The sequence below is a fragment of the Coffea arabica genome, chromosome 2c, assembly GCF_036785885.1.
Source record: "Coffea arabica cultivar ET-39 chromosome 2c, Coffea Arabica ET-39 HiFi, whole genome shotgun sequence".
NCBI classification, from domain to species: domain Eukaryota; kingdom Viridiplantae; phylum Streptophyta; class Magnoliopsida; order Gentianales; family Rubiaceae; genus Coffea; species Coffea arabica.
Genome location: NC_092312.1, coordinates 35989219 through 36014297, shown reverse-complemented (window position 1 = coordinate 36014297; position 25079 = coordinate 35989219). Strand labels below are relative to the sequence as shown.

The 25079-nt window shown below is 37.9% G+C and overlaps 1 non-coding gene and 1 pseudogene across 1 annotated transcript; one reads left to right on the top strand and one right to left on the bottom strand.

The window, feature by feature from the left end:
- The first annotated feature begins 3995 nt into the window (after nucleotides 1-3995).
- On the top strand, nucleotides 3996-8533 carry LOC113720302 (trimethyltridecatetraene synthase-like; annotated as a pseudogene).
- LOC113687442 (small nucleolar RNA R71) lies at nucleotides 7820-7926 on the bottom strand. The gene has a single exon (XR_003447759.2). It is a non-coding gene; the product is annotated as a small nucleolar RNA R71 (small nucleolar RNA).
- Nucleotides 8534-25079: the final 16546 nt, after the last annotated feature.

Below are 25079 nucleotides of genomic sequence, written 5' to 3'. Positions count from 1 at the left end.
TTAGTAGTTTATTTTTCAGATTTCTATTTTATTTGGTAGGAATAAGTTCGGTCCAAGACCTCATGTTGAGTTGGATCCGATTTATAGAGTCTAGGCTCACTATTACTTAAGTTGGTTAATTAGCTTTTATTGGGTTATGTTGGGCCAGTTTAAAGCCTTCATTGGGTCGATTATAAGCTGTCCATTATTTAGCCCTAACTATGATTAGCAAGTCATTAGTTAGTTGTCAAATCGAATAAGGAAACTTGCATTGTTTCCAACTTAGATTAGGTTTGCTTCTTTGTAAGGCTATAAATAGCCAAGCTTTGATAATTTAAGGGAGACACTTTTATGATAAAAATATTGAGAGAGTTTTCTCCATAGCTTTCGAACAAATCTTGAACAACTTAGAGTTATACTCTAGTGTTTTTGTTCGGCTTATCAATTCAAGAATCGCACTTGAATTGTGGCGCCTTCTACACTTGCCTGAGATTCACTAATTCGTTTGGTTACGGGTTGAGATAATATCAACAAGTTCGTAGTCACGGGGATTAGAGGGGTTGTAGGGTTTCCGCTGCTACCATTCTTGCGTTCGAAGTCAAATCCAACAAGTGATCTTGGGTCGCGAATCTTCTCACCAACGAGATTCGTATCAGCTGGTATCAGAGCAAGCTTGTTGGTAACATCGTTATCCCTTATTTTGTGTACTAATTCGTGTCTGTCTTATTAGTTCAAATAAAAAAAAAACAGGAACATTACCCCCGCAAGCTTGCAAGATCACTTGTTGGATTTGACTTCGAACGCAAGAATGGTAGCAGCGAAAACCCTACGACCCCTCTAATCCCCGTGACTACGAACTTGTTGATATTATCTCAACCCGTAATCAAACGAATTAGTGAACCTCAGGCAAGTGTAGAAGGCGCCACAATTCAAGTGCGATTCTTGAATTGATAAGCCGAACAAGAACACTAGAGTATAACTCTAAGTTGTTCAAGGTTTGCTCGAAAGCTATGGAGAAAACTCTCTCAATATTTTTATCATAAAAGTGTCTCCCTTAAATTATCAAAGCTTGGCTATTTATAGCCTTACAAAGAAGCAAACCTAATCTAAGTTGGAAACAATGCAAGTTTCCTTATTCGATTTGACAACTAACTAATGACTCGCTAATCATAGCTAGGGCTAAATAATGGACAGCTTATAATCGACCCAATGAAGGCTTTAAGCTGGCCCAACATAACCCAATAAAAGCTAATTAACCAACTTAAGTAATAGTGAGCCTAGACTCTATAAATCGGATCCAACTCAACATGAGGTCTTGGACCGAACTTATTCCTACCAAAAAAAATAGAAATCTGAAAAATAAACTACTAAACTATTACTAAAAGATTCATTCTCTTGCAGCCCGAAACATGGCTTATAAGCGGCTCGTATTTCGTATCATCATGTTAACCACAATATCTAGCTGTCACCATTATCAACCAAATTTGTGTCATTTACTCCAAAGTTATCACCAGTGATATCACCAGATACAACTGGAATCATTTGTGCAACAAAGATGTGAAGATCTATTATCACATTTCTCTTTCAGAGCCTTGAAAAAGTCCTTTGCTATGATCTAAAAAAGAACAGAGAAAACAAAAAAATTTTCCAAAATTAGCTGACAACATCTAAATCAATACCCTAAACTTAAATAAAAATTTAAAATGAGAGAATGAAAATATCCTTTGCAACTTATACAGCAGTATCATACATCTTCCATGCTAACCACTCAAGTATTAATTAGAAAGGATATTTGGCAGCAATAGTTGTACCAATTGAATGCAAATAACACAAACTACGAGTTGATAAATTAAGCTGTATTTATGCGTTCAATAAAGCAATTTGAACAAGAGAGTTTAAAGTCTATATTGAACCTTAACCCAACTCTTAGTAATACTATTGCAATTGGAAAAGGAACGTTTGTTACATTATGGAAAAAATAACTTGAAAGCAAAGTGCATTAGCACATATACTAATATACTAATAGTTTAGACACTAAAGATAGCTTCTCATCTACCTTCAAAAGAGAAAAAAAAAAAAGATAGCTTCTGATCACCTAATATTTTAGCAAAATAATAAAATCAATACATGTAGCACTTGTCACTATCTTACAAGGGAAATCATATCTCAATTTTCAAGAGTGGATACTACAGAATGAGGCAATAGGTTATAAGATGGCTTTCCAATCAATAGCACAACTACTACCAGTATGAAAAAGGGAGCAAAGCAAGGTTTTGCCAAATATTCAGATTACCGAGAGCTTCCGTGGATTAAAAAAAGTTTAAAGATTTTTCACAGCAAAATCTCAAATCCTTAAGAAAAATTAGTAACGTAATTCAAAAATTGTAGCAGCACAACAAAATGTCCATAAATCCCTAAATTGGAAAACCAAATTGAAAACTTGTAGACTTGCATAACACTGGAGTCATATTGAGTCACGTGGCTGTTGCCGTCATCAGAGATGGAGGTATTCATTGGTGATCTCTCCCTTCTTTCCACTGTCCTTGATTGAAATACAAAAGACAGAATTGCACAGTGCCCTTTTCAGGGGGAAAAAAGACCCGGAGAATTTTATATCATTGGAATCTAACCTTGGAGCAGTCCCTTCGCCGGAGATGGAGGTTGTTGCTGGTGACCTCTCAGTCTCTTCCAATTTGTGTCTCCTTGATCCAAGAGAGCTCCACCCAGAGACGCTCAATTAAAAGAAAATAACTTCAGTAACTCGCGGGGGTATGTTGTTTTCCGCCCTTTTGAAGGAAGAAATTTTTCCCACTTAATTAAGAGCCAAATGACGGAAAATATCGAAGATGTTTTCTGGAAAATATCAAAGATGTTTTCTGGAAAATATCAAAGTTGTTTTCTAGAAAACATTTTACATCCAAACAAACACACCCTTAGTACAACAACCCATTTTTTTACATCGTGTTTTAGTAGTAGTATTACTGTCCTAGTGTTTTAGTAGTAGTATTATTGTGCTAGTGCTTTGGTACTTTTTGCTCCATTAATTACTTTTTCCCAAGACGCTAGTGTTCGTACTGCTATAGCTCTTTAAGCTGTTTCCTTGTGGACAAGAATGAAATAGAAATACTTGCTTCAGGAAAAGACTTGCTTGGACCGGATTCAACTTATTATCAATACTGTGACTTCCTAAGTTCTATGGAGTAGATGAGATGACTACATCAATCACATCAGAGGTTACACCTACTTGTTGGAATTGTATACATATGGTTGATCTCAATTTTCAATCAACCATATTGAACAGCTGCTATAGTTACCAGAACCATACAGAGTGAAGGATTTTCTTGGTTTTCGACAACAATCAGCATTCTTGCATCAAGCAGTACCTATATACATTGGAATAATGGGCTCATTTTGGCTGCTATCATGCACCTAAAGCGAAACTTTCATCAAAATCATCATTACAATTTTGGTTGTTTCACCAACTTTGCTATAGCGCCGAAACCAGCCTCAGGATATGCTTTAGTTTTTTTGTAGTATTAATTAATTCTCCAATGCTTAATTGCATTCTACAGGGCATGGAAGGATAGGACTCAGGAATCTGAAACATATTCAATTATGTAGTCCACAATCGAAACTATACAAGTGAAAGAATTAATGCCCCTTGATCACCACAAAGCATGTGCAACATGCACCACAATTTCTTGAGCGGCTTAGGCACTATCAAACCCAACGCATCTCAGCTGATGGCCCAAGCTCTCGTTCAAAACATGCCACAAAAATGTTAAAAACGAGCAAGCAAACAAAAGTTTAGTATGTTGATTAATTGTTTAAATTAAATTGAATATAAGTTCATTTCAATTGACCATTTGCCAACAGACCTTTCATAACAGTAAACAATGCGTTCTTGGCAGTAGTAGTTAATTACTCGGCCAGTTCCACTACTTTATATAGCACCCCTTCAAGGCTCCATGCTCATTAAAACACCATTCCACACACACACACACACACCAAAAGAAATGGGGAGTTCTTTCACACCCACCACCAGTTGGGCCGCCTACGCAGCCACGTGGCTTGCAACGATGGTCATCGCGCTCCTTTGCAGGCGTTTTCATTAGAAAAAACTCAACCTCCCACCAGGTCCAAAGCCCTGGCCTATCGTTGGAAATTTAAACCTCATTGGCACCCTCCCTCATCGTTCAATCCATAAACTATCCCTAACATATGGTCCCCTAATGCACCTCCGTTTTGGCTCCTTCTCCGTTCTGGTCGGCTCCTCCGTGGAGATGGCGAAAGTTTTCCTCAAGACCATGGACGCCACTTTTGCTGATAGGCCCAAAACTATCGCCAGAAAGTATACCGGCTACAACTACTCTAACATTCTTTGGTCCCCTTACGGACCATACTGGCGCCAGGTGCGTAAGATGTGCCTCATGGAATTGTTCAGCGCAAAAAGACTCGAGTCCTATGAACATATTCGGGTGGAAGAAATGAATTCACTTCTTCTGGGGCTGTTCCAATCCTTAGGCAAGCCTGTCTTGTTGAAAGATCACCTCACAACTATGACCTTGAATGTGATTAGCAAGATGGTGTTGGGGAAAAGATACTTGGACCAGTCTGATCAGAACTCAATCGTCATACCGGAAGAGTTCGTGAAGATGACGGATGAGCTCCTTTTGCTGAATGGAGTCTTTAACATTGGTGATTCGATACCTTGGCTGAATTTCTTGGATTTGCAGGGGTATATTAAGAGGCTGAAAGCCCTGAGCAAGAAATTCGACTGGTTTCTAGAGCATGTCCTAGATGAGCATAACGCGGCCAGGATGACGAATGATGAACAGAATCGTGTAAGCAAGGACATGGTGGACGTCCTTCTGGACCTTGCGGAGGATCAGACTTTAGAGGTGAAGCTGGAGAGGCATGGAGTCAAGGCATTCACTCTGGTATAGTGGTTCTATTTGTAATTAATATATATATTTTTTTAATAATTGCACTGAAATGTTTTCGAATAATGAATGAACTCCAGGACCTACTTGTTGGTGGAACCGAGAGCTCAGCGATGACAGTCGAATGGGCCATTTCGGAGTTGCTGAAAAAGCCAGAATTATTCGAAAAGGCAATCCAAGAACTTGACAGGGAGAACCGATGGGTAACAGAGAAGGACATCCCAAACCTTCCTTATGTAGAAGCTATTGTTAAAGAAACACTGCGTATGCACCCTGTGGCACCAATGCTGGTGCCAAGATGTGCCCGCGAAGATTGCAATGTTGCAGGGTATGATATCCAGAAGGGAACTCGAGTTCTCGTTAATGTTTGGACAATTGGGAGGGATCCCGAATTGTGGAAAAACCCTCAGGAATTTTGCCCTGCCAGATTCATTGGAAAGGAAATTGATGTAAAAGGGCAAGACTACGAGTTGTTGCCTTTTGGTTCTGGAAGAAGAATGTGCCCGGGGTACAGTTTAGGCCTTAAGGTTGTCCAATCTACTTTGGCCAATCTTTTACATGTGATAAGTGAATATTTAACGTACATTTTGTACAAATTTGGCATGAATTTTTGGTATGTTTTGAGAAGATTAAAGCCATATTTGAAGTCTTTTGGTGATAATTGCTTAAATATTGTTTAAGGGTTCAAAACTTGATAAATGAGTGGATTAATGCGTTAATTTTGTGAAATTGTGAAGGTTATTGATGTATGAAATTCATGCACAAGCTGAAAGAAATGTAAGGGTCATCCAGAGGAAAAAGTACACAAGAAATTAGGAGCAAAGGTGTAGAAAAAGGGAAGAAGTGAAAAACTGGAAAATTGCTCAACACGGATCCGTGCTCGGATCTGTGTGTATAAGAGGGATCCGAGTCCTCGTCTGTACTTCTCGCGGAGTGTATCCGAGGTCAGGAAGATCCGAGCTCGGATCCATCATGAAAAGTCCTCGGATCCATTTTCACTCCTCGTATCCGTGGGTCGGATCTACCTCTCTCCTCAGCAAGTGGCACAACCATTTTTCTTTACCTTTGTCACAACTTTTCCAGCTATTTTGAGGGACAGAAATCGGTGGCACATGCTTCTGCAACAAAAGAAAAGACCAAATGAGTGTAGACAAAAAGAAACATCATATCTTTGACTTCTTTTTACAAAATCTGAGTGGAGGAAATTATGAAGGAGAAGAATAGACTTTCTACCACTTTTTATGCAGAAACACAGGGGAGAGGTGAGGACATTAATATACGTAGCTAGTTTTTCATCTTGTAACAAGTTTTCTCTCTAGTTAGGAGCTCTTGGAGAAGCATTTTTTAGAGTTTTCACTTGTAATCATATTGTGCAAGAGCATAGTAGGAATTGGAGAACTTCACCTTCAATTGGCTAAACTTTCTTTTATCTTTCTTATACTTGTACTTTATGATGTTTTGCATTAATAAACTTGTGAGTTTGATTGTTAAATCATTCATGAGTAGCTAATTCTCTTTATCTAGGTAGTAGATGAAACTTATGGCTAAATAATATGAATTGAATGTGATTTAGACTTGTTATATCTTGTATTAACTTGTCTACTTGTGTAGTTGTGATTACTTGTTATTGATTGATCACCAATAGCTTGGTTATAGTTGTTATTGTTCGATGAGAATTGGTAATAACAATGGAAACACATGAGTAGAGCTTGAGTTGTATGTTTACGAAAATAGAGATACACTTAGGTAGATTATTTAGTATTTCATGAAAGAAAATAGAGTAGTAGTAGTATTTCACCATGAAAATAGGGAAATCTATATTGCTTTAGGCCATTTCATCATGAAAATGAGATTTGGAAACTTTGGAAATGAATCTCTGGTTAAACAAGAATAATAGCAAGAAGTAAATCCATTCATTTGTGTTGTTTATGCCATAAGTGGAATCTACATCCCTAGAATCTTTCTTAAGTGAAATTTCTCTATTTGCATTCAGCATTTGTTAAACAAGATTTGTATATCAGATTTGTAGATTACAGCATTAGACTTTCTCTGCTCAAATTAATTGTAAGTTTAAATAATAGCGAAAATAAGGGTTTAGTAATTGTTTAATTTGCTTCTTGTGGAATCGACCCGATACATATCTAGTACTACAATTGCGACCTATATACTTGCATTCCAACGGGTATAAAATCGGAATTGAACTTGCATTGATATAAAAATCCCGTCAAGTTTTTGGCGCCGTTGCCGGGGAGCGGCAATATTAGGGCCTAATCATCTCTATTAATTTAGATATTTTCATTATTTTTATTCAAGTTGTTGAATTAAAATTGCAAAATTTCTCTTATTTTTGTTTGTAGTGTATGCACCGATCAAATCGAGGAGTTGCACATTTCGATCCGGAAATAGAAAGAACATTACACAGACAAAGGAGGAATACATCACATCAAGAGGAACAAGAGGTTTGGCAGCCAATAGAAGATATCTTGATAGAATTACAATTTGAGGAAGAAATGGCAGAAAATGAATCAAATAGGAGAATTCTGCGAGATTTTGCTTTACCGGGAGCACAAGGTTCTCAGACTAGCATTGTAAGGCCAACGGTAAATGTTAATAACTTTGAGATAAAACCATCATTGATTCAAATGGTACAACAATCTCAATATGGAGGTAATGTTACCGAAGATCCAAATTCTCACTTGTCAACATTTCTTGAAATTTGTGATACAATTAAGTTTAATGGTGTTAGTGAAGATGCAATTAAACTTCGATTATTTCCATTTTCATTAAGGGACAAGGCTAAGGTTTGGTTACAATCTCATCTTTCAAACACTTTTACCACTTGGGATGAATTAGCTAAGGCTTTTCTTAATAAATTCTTTCCACCTGGAAAAACTACTAAATTGAGAATGGATATAACTAGTTTCTCTCAACAGGAAGGAGAGGCATTGTATGAAGCTTGCGAGCGTTATCAGGAATTGCAATGAAGATGCCCTCATCATGGTCTACCCGATTGGCTAGTAGTCCAAACATTTTACAATGGTCTCACCTATCCAACAAAGACGCATGTAGATGCTGCAGCGGGAGGAGCTTTGATAGGAAAGACAGCTGAGGAAGCTCAGCAATTGATTGAAGAAATGGCTGCTAACAACTACCAATGGGCAAACGAACGAGGTAATACAAGGAGAACCGCAAGTATGCTCGAAGTAGATATCTTGAATATGTTAAGTGCAAAAATGGATAATGTGGTTAAGATGCTTAATAGGCAAGTTGGTCCTAGTTCTAATCAAAGAGTAGTTGTTGCATCTTGTACCACTTGCGACGGAGATCATGATGATTTTATGTGTTCTAGCAGTGAACAGGTTCAATATCTCAACAATTACAACCATCTACCCCAAAACAATCCATACTCCAATACTTATAATCCAGGATGGCGTAATCACCCGAATTTTGGATGGAAAGATCAAGGGAACCAACAAAGATCAGCTAATCCACCGGGTTTTCAACAAAAGCAACCACTGCATGCGTCCAAACCAGCTTGGGAATTGGCGATTGAAAAGCTAGCCAATGTATCAAATGATAAAATTGAAAAGTTAGCTAGTGCCACTACTTAATGGTTTGAAAGAATTGAGGGAAGAATGGACCAACTCACCAATATGTACAGGAATGTTGAGGTCCAATTAGGCCAAATTACTAATGCAGTTAATAATCGCAACCAAGGGGATTTACCTAGCAAGACTGAAATGAACCCAAGGGAGCATGTGAAGGCTATAACCCTCCGTAGTGGTAAAGAATTAGTTGAGCCGCTGGTAGTTGGAAGTGGAAGAGAGTTTGAAAAAAGAGAAAATAAGAAATTGAGTGAGTTAGGAGAGGAAAGCAAGAAAGAAAAAGGGAAAGAAATGATGGAGGAAAATGAACCACAAATGGGAGATACAACACCAATTCCTCCACCGATGCCATTCCCTCAAAGATTGAAGCCTTCAAGAAATGACAAAGAATTTGAGAAATTTGTCAACATTTTTAAACAATTACATATTAACATTCATTTTGTGGATGCTATTTTACAGGTTCCTTCATACGCAAAGTTTCTCAAGGAGATAATGACCAAGAAAAGGAAGTTGGTAGATAGTGAAACAATTGCATTAACGGAAGAATGTAGTGCAATCATACAAAACAAATTGCCACCCAAGTTGAAAGATCCAGGGAGTTTCACAGTTCCTTGCACTATCGGTAATGTAAAATTTTCTAAAGCACTTTGTGACCTTGGTGCAAGTGTGTCATTGATCCCTTTAACTGTGGCTAGGCAATTGGGGCTGAAAGAGTTGAAGCGTACTAACATTTCCTTGCAATTGGCTGACAGGTCAATTAGACATCCAATGGGCATATTGGAGAATGTGCTCATTAAAGTGCAGAAATTCATTATTCCTGTTGATTTTGTTGTTTTAGATATGGAGGAAGATGTAAATGTAGCCATTATACTTGGTAGACCATTTCTGGCCACTGCAGGTACAATAATAGATATCAAACGAGGTAAGTTTAAGTTTCAAATCGATGAAGAGGAAGTAGAATTTGATTTGAGTAAAGTGGAGAAATATCTCTCTTTTACCGACCATGTTTATTCGGTTGACATATGTGATGAATTGACATTGGAAATGAGTCAAGTTAATCTTGATAATGATTCTCTTGAACTTTGTCTTAATGGTATAGGTATACAAGAGGAACAAATTGAACAAATGACTGAATTTTTGCAGGCACAGGTTCCTTATAAAAGGAGAAATGCATATGAGGCGTTAGGACTGAGCAAAGGGCTACCTCCACCATCATGTGAGCAAGCACCGCAGCTTGAGCTTAAGCAGCTACCTAAGCACCTCAAATATGCGTTTCTTGGAGAAAAAGAGACACTGCCTGTGATTGTAAATTCAGCATTAGATGAGGAACAATTAGACAAGCTCTTACGTGTCTTGAGAAAGCATTTAAAGGCTATAGGATGGACAACTTCTGATATCAAAGGAATTAGTCCAACTATTTGTATGTACAGGATTTTATTGGAAGAGAATTCTAAACCAGTGGTTGAGACTCAAAGAAGGTTAAATCCAAACATGAAGGAAGTGATAAGAGTAGAAATCCTTAAATGGTTGGATGCAGGTATAATTTTTCCAATTTCTAATAGTGTGTGGATTTCTCCTATTCATGTAACGCCAAAGAAAGGGGGGATAACCATAATACATGGTAAAAATGATGAAATGATTCCCTCTAGAGTTGTGGTTGGTTGGCGAGTCTGTATTGATTACAGAAAACTGAATGCAGCTACTAGAAAGGATCATTTTCCTCTTCCTTTTCTTGATCAAATGGTAGAAAGATTGGCCGGATATGAATTTTATTGTTTCTTGGATGATTTTTCAGGATACAATCAAATAGTCATTGCACCGGAAGATCAAGAGAAAACTACATTCACTTGTCCTTACGGTACTTTTGCATTTCGAAGGATGCCTTTTGGACTGTGCAATGCACCGACCACCTTCCAACGATGCATGATGGCAATTTTCTCTGATTTTAATGAGAAAGTTATGGAAATCTTCATGGATGATTTTTCTGTATTTGGATCTACTTATGATGATTGTCTTAACAATTTAGATCTAATTTTGCAGAGATGTGAAGAAACAAACCTTGTACTCAATTGGGAAAAATGTCAGTTCATGGTTTGTGAAGGTATTGTGCTAGGCCACAAAATTTCCTCAGAAGGTATTGAGGTTGATCAAGCCAAAATAGAGGTTATTGAGAGAATGCCTCCACCGACCAATGTGAAAGGCATTCGCAGCTTTCTTGGACATGTGGGATTTTATCGGTGGTTTATTAAGGATTTCTCCAAGATTGCTAAACCATTATGTGAATTACTTGCAAAAGATATTCCTTTTCACTTTAATGATGAGTGTTTACTTGCTTTTAATAGGTTGAAGAAGGAACTTGTTTCTGCACCCATAATAGCATCACCGGATTGGAGCGTGCCATTCGAATTGATGTGTGATGCAAGTGACTTTGCAGTTGGGGCTGTTCTTGGACAAAAACATGATAAACGACTTCATGTCATTTATTATGCAAGTAAAATGTTAAATGAAACCCAAGTCAACTATGCAACAACAGAGAAGGAGTTGATAGCAGTGATTTTTATATTGGATAAATTTAGATCATACTTAGTAGGATCTAAAGTTATCATTTATACCGACCATGTAGCACTTAAATATTTGTTAAATAAGAAATATGCAAAACCTCGACTAATTCGATGGATTTTATTATTGCAGGAATTTGATTTGGAGATCAAAGATAAAAAAGGATCCGAAAATCTAGTTGCTGATCATCTTTCTAGACTGGAGAACATGCCGCAAGAAGACCATTCGTCCATTAAAGAAGAATTTCCAGATGAGTTTTTAATGGCAATTTATAAGTCACCATAATATGCTGATCTAGTTAACTTTATAGCTAGTGGAGTGATACAAATAATTTGAATTCTCATCAAAGGAAAAAATTCCTAAATGATGCTAAACATTACTTTTGGGAGGAACCATTCTTTTACAAACATTGTGCAGATGGAATAATTAGAAGATGTGTTCCGGAGGAGGAGGTACATAGCATTTTAATGCATTGTCATACTCTTGAAACGGGAGGTCATTTTAGTACTATTAAAACCGTAGCAAAGATATGGCAATCCGGATTTTATTGGCCTACTATATACCGAGATACTAGAAATTGGGTTAAAAATTGTGATCAATGCCAAAGAACCGGTAATATCTCAAGAAAGAATGAAATGCCTTTGACTACATATTTGGAAGTTGAATTATTTGATGTTTGGGGCAATGATTTTATGGGACCATTTCCTAGTTCATATAATAATAAGTACATCCTTTTAGCTATTGATTATGTTTCTAAATGGGTGGAGGCCATTCCTTCACAAACTAATGATGCTAAAGTTGTGCTTAAGTTCCTTAAACGGAACATATTTTGTAGGTTTGGAGTCCCAAAGGCAATAATAAGTGACGAAGGTAAGCATTTTTGTAGTAAAATTATTGACACTTTGTTACTTAAATATGGATGCAGGCATTAAAAGTCATTTCCCTATCATCCTCAAGCTAATGGACAAGCAGAGTTGGCCAACCGGGAAATTAAAATCATTTTGAAGAAAACGGTAAACCGATCAAGAAAGGATTGATCGAACAAGCTTGAAGATGCTTTATGGGCGTATAGAACGGCATTTAAAACGCCGTTAGGAATGTCTCCATATAAGCTTGTTTATGGGAAAGCGTGTCATTTACCAGTGGAGATAGAACATAGAGCTTATTGGGTTGTTAAAGCTATTAATTTTGATTTTAAATCTGCAGGTGAAAAGAGAATGCTTGAGTTAAGCGAATTGGAGGAATTGCGGTTGACTTCGTATGAGAATGTCAAGATTTACAAAGAAAAAGTGAAATTTTGGCATGATAAACACATTCTTCCTAAGCATTTTGATGAAGGGCAAAAGGTTTTGTTGTTTAACTCAAGGCTTAAATTATTCCCTGGAAAACTTAAGTCTCGATGGTCTGGTCCATTTGAAGTGGTTCGTATGTTTCCTTATGGAGAAGTGGAAATAAAAGGAGAAAATGGTGCTCTATTCAAAGTAAATGGCCAAAGATTGAAGCTCTATTTGGCCGGAGAAAAAGTTCCTAAAGGAGTAATTTACTCCTTAGGAAATGCAATGGAGAATTAAAGAAGTTATAGGAGAGTCGAGCCAACGACTATAAACAAAAGCGCTTGTTGGGAGGCAACCCAATAATAATAGTGTATTTGTGTGTTTTTGTGTTTCTTACATTTTGGTGTAATTTAATTGACTAATTAGATGTATTTCACTTGTTTGTAGGAGATGCGGGAGTTTTATCATCCATCTTGGAGGTGCACTTGAAGAACATGTTGGCAGGGAGTTTTCTTACCAAATTGTGTTTTAAGTGCTTAAAATTCCTATGCATATATATACATTGTGCATTTCAAGTATATTTAAGTGAGTTGCGGTGATAACATGGTTATAAATGCTCATGGACTCATTTGATATGCATGTAATGCCCAAAAATGCCATTTTGATGTAAAAATGCAAAAATGATCAAAGAACCTCACACCTCGATTTTCAATGAAAATGTGTTCGATGTGTTTTGAGAGGTTGGATATTGTGTTTATGGTATGTTACATGTGCGTGGGAGGTTAGAATTGATAAAAAGTTTGTCAAATGTGTGATTTGGAATTGGCCGGAAAAGGGAGAAAAAGTTTGAAAAATTGCAGTTTCTGCAATTAGTGCAGAGAAATAAGGATCCGAGCTCGGATCCTAAAAGCCAGACAGATCCGACCGCGGATCAATTGATCCGAGCTTGTAAATATTCCAATCCAGATAGATCCGAGGGCTCGTCTGTGTTTCTGTTGGGACTAATCCAAGCCTTGTCGGATCCGAGGCCTTCCAAAAATGATCCGACCTCGGATCGGTTCGCGATATGTATGGAACCGAGGGTTCGGTTCCTCAATTTTCCAGCTTTCCTATTCTTCTTTTCACCGAAACCCTACCCCCTTTCCTCCAATCTTCCATTTCATCCATAAAATTCCCAATTTTTCAAATAGAAACCTTCCCTAACCTCTTGTGAGCATTAACCCTCAACAATTTCGAATCAAAAACATCAAATTGAGGGGTTGTGATCTTCAAGACGCAAATTAGGGCCGAATTGAAATCTTGCAATTTGAGGTCGAATTTGGGCTTGGTTGTTCTCCATTTTTGCATCATTGTCATCTTCCATCATCACTCCATCCATTTGAGATAACAAATTTTGAATTTCTTTGACATTTTATATCTCCTATTTTTGCATATTTTTAGTTTTTCAATATATTTTGCTAATAGCTTAATTGTTGAAAATTTTTGATACAATTGTGCTACATTGTGCTTAAATTAGCTGTTATAATTATTTTTATACTTAGTATTGAGTGAATTGTGGATTTAGTGATATTTTTGAAAACTTTTTATTTTCTCAATTTTTGGGCTTGAGCATTTTAGTGATTTAGACTTGTGAATGTTCGTTTTCATTGAATGAATGAACTTGTTCTGAGGAGTATAAGTTATTGTTGTACCAAGTGAAAATGATATGCCAAATAGATCACATTCTATTGGGTAAAAGAGCGTGTTTATAATTGAGTTAAGTACATTCAAACCTTTTTGCTTGAATTCTCTTTTCTCTAAGAGTTAGTTTGCAAATTGTTTTGGCAAACTTACGGCTCATTTGTATGCACTTTATTAAGAATGGTATAGTCAATTATGGTGTGATTCTTGGTTAAAATTATGAATATATTGGCATATACATTCTTGAAATAATAGTTAAGGTTCAAATGATTCATTTCTTTGATGACGATTCTACTTGAAACTATGCAATTGAGCTTGAAATGAGTTAAATAGGATCTTTGGTTGTGTTTTTTGGTACATGTTGGCAAGGAGTTTAGCCCTTTTTCAAGGGGAAAATCTGCCGAAATTTTTTTAAATTCATATTTAATATGTGTGAGCAAGTTTATACGATTTCTAATGAACGTTCCTCTTGTTTTTGTATAGGTATTATGGCTCGCACAAGGAGGTCTCACATTCGTACTCCTAGTCCTTCTTCAAGTGAGGAACACACACCTTCCTTGCAAGAGGAGTCGCCTGAAGAAGAATCTCCTTCGCCAAAGCCGCCACCTCGTTCTCGCCGGAAGACCGCGTCTACTAGCCGTGATGAGCCACCTCCGGACTACGATACCACACGATTCACATCGCTTGAGAATCAACAGTGGTACGAAGCCGGCCTGGACAAAGAAATCATTAGTGAGAAACACTTGGCACCGGAGGTGGATGCGCATTACCACATTTTGACAGTATTCAAGAGACTCGGATGGGAGAACATCCTTCAATTGCCCAAGCACTACTACCCCAACCGTGTCCGGGAGTTCTACGCCAATGTAGAAAACAAACAGAGCCACAGTAGCAACATCATCGTCTCGTGGGTTCGAGGCAGGAGAGTGGCTCTCAATCGAGATACACTGAGACAATTCGTCAAACTCAAAGACGAAGGCGAATATGTCAAATTAACCAAGGAGTTCAAGGCTCGAGACCCTTGGCAAGTGGGAGAGGCCGTGGGACGTCTAAACGGACAGTACCGTGAGCGAGGAAGTTCGAAAAAACTCACGGTATATGCCGACTCCTTTGAGCATCGGTACTACCTGATCTTCTATCTTTTTGCCTTTAATGTGGTGCCGAAAAGGAGTGGCAAACGGGAGATCCGAAATAGCGATCTCTATTTTCTGGATAAGATGATACATGGAGTGGGTAGGCAGTTGACCGGTATTTCTCTACCCAGCATTATTATTAGTTATATGCGGACCACAGCTTGCATGAGGGCCGGCGAGACTTGCTTCGGATTTCCTCGACTGCTATCCCTCGTTTTTTAGAAGCTCAAGGTTCCTCTTGGAACCGAGAGAGCAGTGGTAACTAGGTCGGCCGAGGAGGTAAATGCTTTAATACTCAAATCCTTGGGTATTTCTACGGATTTTGGAGTTGCTTTGGTCCGGGACACAGGAGAAGCATCGACTTCCACTCAGCCTCCGCCTCACACTGAACCACAAGCGGAAACTGTGATACCCCAAATTTTAGGATACTATTTTTGTTTAATCTCAAAAAAAGGATTACGGTTTCTTTATTTTATTTTTGTCTTAAAACATTGTTTTATTTTAACAAGACTAGAAACCTTACTTGTACTTTAAAACCCTAGTTTATTTGTGATTAGCAGGTTATGTTTAAATCCCTTATATTTGACTCAAAACCCTAATTTTATTCTATGGAATTGAAAAATTCATCACACTTTTCTTAAAATTCCTTTTATTTGGAAATTATTCATTTAATATGATCCTACTACTCAATCATTCCTCAATACGTGCAAATGAACTTAAAAAGTAGGGTTTCACTTTTCGTTTTCAAGATTGGAGCAAATTAGGGTTTTTACGATTTTTCGCCGGATGATTTTTCAGTACGGAACAAGGATCAAATTTGGTGATTAAGAGTGACTTTTGGGTGAGAAATAATATGTGATTAGATGCAATAATAAAAAGTTAGTGAATAGGAAGAAAAAACCCTAGTACGGGTGATTTAAGGAAAATCGGCTCGAACCGACGGGTACCGTTTGTTATCGGGTAAACACACCATTTGACCCATACTTTATTACCTTAATCTTCTCATTTTATTTTAGATAATTGACCCTCAAAATATCTCATACATCAGCCACAATATTTAACCAAGAGAAATGAGAGAAAATGCTAGAAAGAAAACAAGTGTCAAGGCATCTATGGAAGTTGGACTTTGACCAACTTGTCTTAACCTTCATAAAACAGAAATTTGACTAAAATTTCCTCATTTCTTCCCCTTTTCTTAGTCTTGGTCGAAATTCTTGAGAGGAAAAACAAGAGAGGAAAAAAACTTCACCTTGCACCTCAATTTCAAGCCTCAATCTTGAGTTTCAACCGATAATCTCGCAAATTCCTCCACAAAAGTTGATCTCCAAGGTAGGTTAAGGGTTTTGGTGGAGTGATTTGGGAAGAGGAAGGTCTTGGAAGCTTTTTGATATAAGGATTAAGGCGAATTTGGTAAGAAACTTCCCTTTACTTCTTATATGTGTGAACTAGAAGCTTAAAGTTATAGTTTTGATGGATTTATGGGGAAAATTTCATGGGTTACATGGTATGTTGGGATGTTTAACTAGGGTTTATATTTTCAGCCTTGATTATGGTTATCTACCTCTTAATTGATGTTATTGAACTAGTAATTGGTGGGTTTGATGATAGAGCACTTGTTAGATATGAATTTATAGAGTAAAGGTGCAAATTTCAGAATTTGGAAACCAAGCTACCCTGTTCTGTCCGATTTTAGTGCTCCATGTTAGAGGCTGAATTAGGCTTTGTACAAAACATGAAAGTTATAGAGAATGGTGTTTTATAGTTGCCTACAAAATTTCAGCTCAATCGGAGCAACTTAGCCTGTGAAAGGACAAAAATACCCTCACTGCCCTAGGATATTTCCAGTGATCCGTTTTGGACAGTTCATCCAATTGATTGTGTTTATTCACTATGATCCGTGCTGATTTTGTCATTTGCCAAAACTTGAAAGTTTTAGTACTCTGTCTTAGCTTTTCAACGCCACCAAGATCACCTTAAACGGATCAGCGTATCCCAAGTTATAGCCACAACACTTGCACCTATTTTGTACCTTGGATTGTGTACGTTTTTGAATTTTGCTTCTGTCCATGTTTTATCCGTTTTGATAACGTACGAACTGAGTGTTGATATCTTCATAAGAAATGTAGATCTTGGTCTTAGCTTTGAAACGGTATAAAGTTCATCCAAATCCGAGTCCCGTAGCTCCAGTTATGGCGGAAACAAGATCGGTTGTCAGAACTGCCTTCGAATTGGACAGTTCTGACAGGAATGTTTGGACCCATTTTCCTCCATGCTCTGTATTGATTCAGCTTTTGGTCAGAACATGAAAGTTATAGCCTTATGTCCTAGATTTCCAACGCTTTTAGAATTTCTTGATTTGGATTTGTGAGCTGTGAGTTATGGTCCAGTAAACAGACCCTGTTCGTTACCCTAAGACGCAAATTTCTAGTACTGTTTTCCATAATTTCGACCTGCTTCCATTCAGATCTAGATTAAGGTGTCTTCATGAAAATTGTAGCCCTTCCTCGTATCTTCGAACCCATCTTGATCCGACATTCCTAGCCTAATGTTTGATCAAAACGGTTTGAGATGGCAGATCTGGCCGTTTCCGTGCGCGCGCGCGTGTCCATTTTGCCGTTTCCGCATTTGCATGTGCCGATTTTGCCGTTTTGCTTGTTTTGAGCATGTTAGTGGCCATTTGTGATATTATGTGATGCAATCTTCTATTTCAGACTGTGGTGAGCTAGGCGGTGGGGCCCACTACTAGCTAACACGCACGAAGTGATTTTTGCTCTTGTGCTAATTTTGTATTTTGAGTAAGTATTCAGGCCATTCTTATGCGTTCGTTGCTTATGTGTTTTGATATGTATGAAAAGGGTACGATTGGCGAGGGTGTACTTTATCGCACTCGACCTAAACCCTAATTTGCACACGTATTTGTACATGGCATATGTATATGAACCATTTTGGAACTAAAACCCTCGAGCTTGTAGCTCGGGGTGACTTTCGGGTACTTTTGTGAAGTTTGTGAGTTTGAGGTCGATCTCAAGACCTAGCTGGACTATTCGAGCCGGTTAGGGTTTGGTTGAAATCAGTCCAGCCTAGTCGGAGGTCACCAAGTTTGTGAATCCGGTTCACTGAGAATGTGAACCAAGTTTGTAGGTTCAAGTTATGAACCAAGTTTGTGATCCGAGCTTGTGACTCAAGCTCAAGTTTGTGATTTCGTTCGCTCGAGCAAGTTTGTGAGGTGACTGGCCAGTGAGGGTGATAAGGTGTTAGGTGGGAGTACAAGTGGAGTTCTACAGACCTTGTTTATGGTCGACGGAGTGTCGGCAGGAGGTCACGCATGGCAAATTACTTGGCTTTGGAGCCAACCTGTATCCTTCCTTTGTATTGTTACTTTTGCACTTGACTTGACACTTTTGTGAAATAGTTGCTTATCTATATGTGAAATTTATGATTTTACCCCTGTTTACTTACTAAGCATATAGCTTACCCCGTTCCATTTGTTTTCCTTAGCAGGGGGCCGACGCGGGGATCGCTCGGGAAGGTGGTTAGATTTTGAGCTATAGAATACTTGAATTTGTATTTGTTAAAAGTTGACGAGTAAGATGTATATAGTTGGCGTGGTGGTTGTAGTTATCAGTTTTTCTAGGTTTTACTTTCTGGTACTCGTGATATGTAATTCTTGGAGACTTGAATGTAATACTTGAGATTTATTTTATACTTCATTGGAGGACTGTAGTGAGTGAGTGAGTCCCGACGAGAGCTGGGCAGGCGACCCGCCGAACCCTTTGGTACGCCTTAGGGGGAGGTGGGGCCGTCACAGGTGGTATCAGAGCTTAGGGTTCAGATCTCTGTAGTGTATCCTAGGCTAAAATTTAGGATGCCAGACTGTGGGATTTGATTTGATTTGATTTGATTTGAAAGTAAGCAATTGAGGGATAAAACCTATAGCTGCTTCGCGTGGTCTCTGCGCAGAGTGAGCCTGGATGATGTGGCGGATAAGTATGAAGGACTAAGTGTTCGTTCGAGCAAAAGTTATGGATCATAAATGTTATAGGCTTTAAATCTTTCTCATGGTATCTGAGGACCATAGATAGGTACGTCAGGTAGGAATTTCGATTGTAGATGGTTTACTCTTGGGACTGCAGCTCGAAATGTGAATTATCTTATTTCGGATTCTTATGCCTGAGTACTCCAGAGTTTAGGCGCTGCTAAGTACTTGAGACTAGCATTTTGGGAACTTGAACATGCTTTGTCTGGCTAGAGTGAGTACAAGATATCAACGGGCACCTTGGGAAGTGGAGCAAGAAACCGGACGGGGGTGGTTTCACTGAGTGTTGGACGACAAGTCGCGTTTCTTTCATTTTGCCCTTGCATTGTCCCTACATGTCATTTACTTGTGGTATGTTAATACCTACATATATAGTACTTACTGCACTTGACTTTGTCTAACTTGAAATGTCCCTTGGTGTATATGATGCATTATATTGTGTATATTTTGGCGTGACTTGTATATACATGTACACCTTTTGATCTTTTCATTATTTCGGGTATTCCAACCCTTAACTCGTTGATTGCAATTTCGAGGATGAAATTCTTTGAAGAAGGGGAGATTGTAATACCCCAAATTTTAGGATACTATTTTTGTTTAATCTCAAAGAAAGGATTACGGTTTCTTTATTTTATTTTTGTCTTAAAACATTGTTTTATTTTAACAAAACTAGAAACCTTACATGTACTTTAAAACCCTAGTTTACTTGTAACTAGCAGGTTATGTTTAAATCCCTCATATTTGACTCAAAACCCTAATTTTATTCTATGGAATTGAAAAATTCATCACACTTTTCTTAAAATTCCTTTTATTTGGAAATTATTCATTTAATATGATCCTACTACTCAATCATTCATCAATAAGTGCAAATGAACCTAAAAAGTAGGGTTTCACTTTTCGTTTTCAAGATTGGAGCAAATTAGGGTTTTTGCGATTTTTTGCCGGATGATTTTTCGGTACGGAGCAAGGATCAAATTTGGTGCTCAAGAGTGATTTTTGGGTGAGAAATAATATGTGATTAGATGCAATAATAAAAAGTTAGTGAATAGGAAGAAAAAACCCTAGTACGGGTGATTTAAGGAAAATCGGCTCGAACCGACGGGTACCGTTTGTTACCGGGTAAACACACCATTTGACCCATACTTTATTACCTTAATCTTCTCATTTTATTTTAGATAATTGACCCTCAAAATATCTCATACATCAGCCACAATATTTGACCAAGAGAAATGAGAGAAAATGCTAGAAAGAAAACAAGTGTCAAGGCATCTATGGAAGTTCGACTTTGACCAACTTGTCTTAACCTTCATAAAACAGAAATTTGACCAAAATTTCCTCATTTCTTCCCCTTTTCTTAGTCTTGGTCGAAATTCTTGAGAGGAAAAACAAGAGAGGAAAAAAACTTCACCTTGCACCTCAATTTCAAGCCTCAATCTTGAGTTTCAACCGATAATCTCGCAAATTCCTCCACAAAAGTTGATCTCCAAGGAAGGTTAAGGGTTTTGGTGGAGTGATTTGGGAAGAGGAAGGTCTTGGAAGCTTTTTGATATAAGGATTAAGGCAAATTTGGTAAGAAACTTCCCTTTACTTCTTATATGTGTGAACTAGAAGCTTAAAGTTATAGTTTTGATGGATTTATGGGAAAAATTTCATGGGTTACATGGTATGTTGGGATGTTTAACTAGGGTTTATATTTTTAGCCTTGATTATGGTTATCTACCTCTTAATTGATGTTATTGAACTAGTAATTGGTGGGTTTGATGATAGAGCATTTGTTAGATATGAATTTATAGAGTAAAGGTGCAAATTTCAGAATTTGGAAACCAAGCTACCCTGTTCTGTCCGATTTTAGTGCTCCATGTTAGAGGCTGAATTAGGCTTGGTACAAAACATGAAAGTTATAGAGAATGGTGTTTTATAGTTGCCTACAAAATTTCAGCTCAATCGGAGCAACTTAGCCTGTGAAAGGACAAAAATACCCTCACTGCCCTAGGATATTTCCAGTGATCCGTTTTGGACAGTTCATCCAATTGATTGTGTTTATTCACTATGATCCGTGCTGATTTTGTCATTTGCCAAAACTTGAAAGTTTTAGTACTCTGTCTTAGCTTTTCAACGCCACCAAGAACACCTTAAACGGATCAGCGTATCCCAAGTTATAGCCACAACACTTGCACCTATTTTGTACCTTGGATTGTGTACGTTTTTGAATTTTGCTTCTGTCCATGTTTTATCCGTTTTGATAACGTACGAACTGAGTGTTGATATCTTCATAAGAAATGTAGATCTTGGTCTTAGCTTTGAAACGGTATAAAGTTCATCCAAATCCGAGTCCCGTAGCTCCAGTTATGGCGGAAACAAGATCGGTTGTCAGAACTGCCTTCGAATTGGACAGTTCTGACAGGAATGTTTGGACCCATTTTCCTCCATGCTCTGTATTGATTCAGCTTTTGGTCAGAACATGAAAGTTATAGCCTTATGTCCTAGATTTCCAACGCTTTTAGAATTTCTTGATTTGGATTTGTGAGCTGTGAGTTATGGTCCAGTAAACAGACCCTGTTCGTTACCCTAAGACGCAAATTTCTAGTACTGTTTTCCATAATTTCGACCTGCTTCCATTCAGATCTAGATTAAGGTGTCTTCATGAAAATTGTAGCCCTTCCTCGTATCTTCGAACCCATCTTGATCCGACATTCCTAGCCTAATGTTTGATCAAAACGGTTTGAGATGGCAGATCTGGCCGTTTCCGTGCGCGCGCGCGTGTCCATTTTGCCGTTTCCGCATTTGCATGTGCCGATTTTGCCGTTTTGCTTGTTTTGAGCATGTTAGTGGCCATTTGTGATATTATGTGATGCAATCTTCTATTTCAGACTGTGGTGAGCTAGGCGGTGGGGCCCACTACTAGCTAACACGCACGAAGTGATTTTTGCTCTTGTGCTATTTTTGTATTTTGAGTAAGTATTCAGGCCATTCTTATGCGTTCGTTGCTTATGTGTTTTGATATGTATGAAAAGGGTACGATTGGCGAGGGTGTACTTTATCGCACTCGACCTAAACCCTAATTTGCACACGTATTTGTACATGGCATATGTATATGAACCATTTTGGAACTAAAACCCTCGAGCTTGTAGCTCGGGGTGACTTTCGGGTACTTTTGTGAAGTTTGTGAGTTTGAGGTCGATCTCAAGACCTAGCTGGACTATTCGAGCCGGTTAGGGTTTGGTTGAAGTCAGTCCAGCCTAGTCGGAGGTCACCAAGTTTGTGAATCCGGTTCACTGAGAATGTGAATCAAGTTTGTAGGTTCAAGTTATGAACCAAGTTTGTGATCCGAGCTTGTGACTCAAGCTCAAGTTTGTGATTTCGTTCGCTCGAGCAAGTTTGTGAGGTGACTGGCCAGTGAGGGTGATAAGGTGTTAGGTGGGAGTACAAGTGGAGTTCTACAGACCTTGTTTATGGTCGACGGAGTGTCGGCAGGAGGTCACGCATGGCAAATTACTTGGCTTTGGAGCCAACCTGTATCCTTCCTTTGTATTGTTACTTTTGCACTTGACTTGACACTTTTGTAAAATAGTTGCTTATCTATATGTGAAATTTATGATTTTACCCCTGTTTACTTACTAAACATATAGCTTACCCGTTCCATTTGGTTTCCTTAGCAGGGGGCCGACGCGGGGATCGCTCGGGAAGGTGGTTAGATTTTGAGCTATAGAATACTTGAATTTGTATTTGTTAAAAGTTGACGAGTAAGATGTATATAGTTGGCGTGGTGGTTGTAGTTATCAGTTTTTCTAGGTTTTACTTTTTGGTACTCGTGATATGTAATTCTTGGAGACTTGAATGTAATATTTGAGATTTATTTTATACTTCATTGGAGGACTGTAGTGAGTGAGTGAGTCCCGGCAAGAGTTGGGCAGGCGACCCGCTGAACCCTTTGGTACGCCTTAGGGGGAGGTGGGGCCGTCACAGAAACTCAAGAGACGGAGGCACAGCAGACTCTTCCTCCTCCGGTTCCGCGATCACCTCCTCAACCGCGCTCCAAGTGGCAAGGGCTCCTCAATGCTATTTGCTATATGGAGACGCGAGTTGTTGAGCGCATTGACCAGATGGAGCGGATGATGACTGAGCGCCTCGACCGACATGATCGCCGTTTTCGTGCGATCGAGGATCATTTCCATATCCGACGGTCCCCTACTCCGACACCTCATCAGGAGGAAGGCCATAGTGGTACCTCACAGGGTCCTCATGGAGTCGAGGAGGCAGTAGACCTTCATTCCGAGCAGCCCTGACGCTACTTAGCGGATTGGATCTTTTATTTCTTTATTTTTCTTTTCTTTTGTTAAGACAAACTTTGTAGATTTTATTTTTCTTTTATTTGAATCATCTTGTGCTACTTATGGTGTTTGGTACCCTTGTTGTCTCATTTTGGACAGAAATTGGATGATCGTGATGATTAAGGGCTTCAAATTGCATCACCACCTATTTGAGGGAAGTTTCAGTTTCTTTTACCTTCCTCTACAATGAGGACATTGTAGATTTTAAGTGTGGGGGAGGGATTACTTTATCTTATGGGTGATTGTGTCTTGAAATGCATGATTTTAGTTGTTTATGACTTAAAAATGTTGGAATTATATTTGGAGATATTGTCATGAGGATAATTTTTGTGAAATTGAGGATGTTGGCAGGGAGTTTCATCCATTTTTATGGGAAAACTTTGTCAAAATTTTTCTAAAATATTTTCAATATTTCATTGCAATTCTTCCAATTAAATGGCTAAATGTTAAAATTTTAAGTGTCTAATTCTTCCATTGGATAAAATGCTATGTGTGTTTTGGAAAAGTTTAATTCTTATTTGGCTTGGAATGAATTATTATGCACTTAGGATTTTTACATTTTAGAAAGTATATTTGGTTAAATAAGAAAAATTATGCTTAGAATTTTGCAAGATTAATGATATTTATCATTTTTACTTAATTTTATAAGTAAGTGATTGATATAGTCAAAGACAAGGCCAAATTCTTCCTTTAATTATACTTAGAGGGAAAAAGAAATTACTTTTATACTCCAATGATTCACATACTGAGTAACCGGGAGTTGGCATTTACAAATGTCAACATTCGCGTAAAAAGGTATTGGAATTAAGAGTATACTTAGCAATTTAAATAAGTGAAATGTTGAGTAACCGGGAATTTTCACCTAAAAGTGTTGATTTTCGCGTAAAAAGACGTTTTCACTATTTAAATAAGATGAAATGTGAATAAATCCCTCTAAATTGATAAGTTTTGGGATGAGGAAGGCCATAAAATTGACTATGTGATTTACTTATTTGTGAAATTAGGATAGAATGAGAGAATTGATTTGAATTTGTTGAAATTAAGGCATAGTTATTTTTATTTAATTGAAGATTATGAGTATTTAGTGTAATCTGAGAAATGGCATAATGATTGGTTTCTAGGATTTTGAGGAATTAAATTTGACAAAAGTACGTATATTGTTTTATCTATTGAATCATTGAAGTAAGTTTCGTGTAAAATTGCTTGAGGACAAGCAATGATTCAAGTGTAGGGGAATTTGATAAGTGAATATTTAACGTACATTTTGTACAAATTTGGCATGAATTTTTGGTATGTTTTGAGAAGATTAAAGCCATATTTGAACTCTACAATGAGGACATTGTAAATTTTAAGTGTGAGGGAGGGATTACTTTATCTTATGGGTGATTGTGTCTTGAAATGCATGATTTTAGTTGTTTATGGCTTAAAAATGTTGGAATTATATTTGGAGATATTGTCATGAGGATAATTTTTGTGAAATTGAGGATGTTGGCAGGGAGTTTCATCCATTTTTATGGGGAAACTCTGTCAAAATTTTTC